This window comes from Dioscorea cayenensis, chromosome 20 (assembly GCF_009730915.1).
Source record: "Dioscorea cayenensis subsp. rotundata cultivar TDr96_F1 chromosome 20, TDr96_F1_v2_PseudoChromosome.rev07_lg8_w22 25.fasta, whole genome shotgun sequence".
Taxonomy (NCBI): domain Eukaryota; kingdom Viridiplantae; phylum Streptophyta; class Magnoliopsida; order Dioscoreales; family Dioscoreaceae; genus Dioscorea; species Dioscorea cayenensis.
Window position 1 is genome coordinate 20,205,102 of NC_052490.1, and position 2,524 is coordinate 20,207,625.

Sequence of the window (2,524 nt, forward strand, 5' to 3'; positions counted from 1 at the left end):
ATAATCCTTCAAATCAAGCTAGTTATACTATCTCTTTGATTGCGATTGAGTTGTACTCAAGTCAATCCTACCACCCAAATGTGAAATATTGGTTTGATATCCTTGGGTTGTGATTTAATTATTGGATTGAAGACGGAATCTTGATCTCTTTTAATCCAACAATCTAAATTACTCTATTATTTATACATGGTTATGTTTCTTGAATGTTGTGCATTGAAAAAGAGAGATAGAGAGGGTGGGTTCTTTTGTATTTGGAGAGTGGAAAGAGTGAAAAAGGTGTAGAAGAGAGATCTTGTTCTTACTTGATCTCATTAAAGCAAGGTAAAATCTTTATTTTTAAGATGATGCTAAGTTCATGGAGTTTGGTAATTCTCTTATAGCTTTATACTTATTTCTTGTACTCTATCATTTTTGTTCTCTCGTGGATGTAAACTTGTTTTTAGCTGAACCAAATTAATTTTGGTGTCTCCTATTTTATTCTTGTGAGAATGTTTGAATGTTGTCATTGGATTATTTATTCATTGCGATATTGCTAGGTTTTTGTGAAGTTGTACATCAAGTGTTTGACAAATTACTACACTAGTTCCGCGTTTTTTCACAAGCAACACCAAAGATATCTTTAATGATTGGTTATGAGGGTCATATGCATCCTCATCACTGCTAACAACTTTATTACTCCGAAATATCCTCTTCTTCTATTTGCATGTGGATTAGTTAAAGATGGCTGAGTTGTGTTAATATTTATTTCTTTTAACTATTTTGTTTTGGTATTTAGTTTGGTATGTTAGTTAAATGAATATACAGTATGTTCTCCAAGAACTAGACAGTTGAAAGTGATGCATGGACGCCAATAAATAAAGTTTCATTACTTCCAAATGTAAAGGCTAGCATGATCTTCGAACAAGTCTCTAATATTGAAGTCTTTGTTTTCATCTGTGGAAAATTAAAATAGATAAATGACAACAAGGGCACCACCATCTCCGTGGTGAATTAGCAACTATAAAACTAAATAAAAAAATAATAAAAATATAGGCGAATATTACTATTGGGTATCTATGAAACAATCACAATGGATAGATTATTTGTCAAAAATAAGCACACCCCAAAAAATTATGTTTTGAACTAGATAATTAAATAGTCAATTAAGACAAATAATTTATTAATAATAAAAAATATATTTATATATTATTTTGCATTTGTGGTGTAGACTAATGGCATGCAATGGTAGCTAGTAAGACAATTTGCTTGAGTGAAGAAAATAAATGAAAAAATGAAAGGCTAAATATTTTAATGGTAGGTTAAGAGTAATTATGTCTTTATTTATTTATTTATTTATTTATTTATGTTTGTTACGTAGGCTAAATATTTAGGCTAAATATTTGTGCCTCCCATTTAAAGGAAACTCTAGTTGAATTCTAATAATTTTTATGGGTGTTATTATAATAATAATAATGTCTAATTTTGAAATAAAAATTTAAGTTTGATATCACTTTTTAACAATTTTGTTAAAGTTTAAATGGGTTTTAATATAAAAAAATGTTTAACTAATTAATTTGTTTGGGGCAATCTTCCAATCAAAGAATTGTTAATTTTTTGGTAAAGTCAAAAACATTAATTATACTTATTATAGAAGATTATACAAATATTTTTTAAAACTAACTATTTAGGGAGGTTTGGAATAAGTTACCCACCTATCTTGAAAATTTTTTATCAAAAAACATTAATTTGGAAAATGTTAAACTTTGATTAATTTTTAATTCAATTAGTAATTCAAACCGAGCATTTTTATTTAACTAAAACATAAATGAAATCATTAATAAAAGAAATTAAAATGCAATAAAAATGGTTAGTTCAAACAATAAAGAATTTAAAATTTTGTTGGTGATACTCAAATCCATTGCTAATGACCTATATATATTCCATTGGTGATAACCCAAAATCCTGTTAGTGATGGTATCGCATTCAGTCGGTAATAACCCAAAATTCCGTTGGTGATAATCAAACATTCTGTTAGTGATAATATAAATTTGTTGGTGATAGACAAAAACTATGTTGCTAATAATCTATAACTCCGTTAATAAGAATTCAAAATTTTGTTGGTGATAGCCGGAAATTCCGTTGGTTATGTCCCATGATACCCGTTGTGATAGTATATAATTTCTTTCAATAATGATCTACAACTCCGTTGGTCATAGTTTGAAATTCCATTGGTGATAGTATATAATTTTTATCAGTGATGAGCTACAACTCCGTTGGTGATGGCAAAAGAACCAATTGCTAATAATCTATCATTCCGTTGGTAATAATTCAAATTTTTGTTGGTGATATCCGTTGGTGATAATTCAAAATTTCGTCTCTAATAGTATCAAATTCCATCGGTGATAATCCAAAATTCCATTTGTGATAATCCAAAACTCAGTCACTACTAATACTTAAGATTTTTTTCCAACAGAATTTCTGACGAAAACTTTCAATGATGGAATACTCCATTTGTAATAATATAATATTCCGTTACTAATGTATA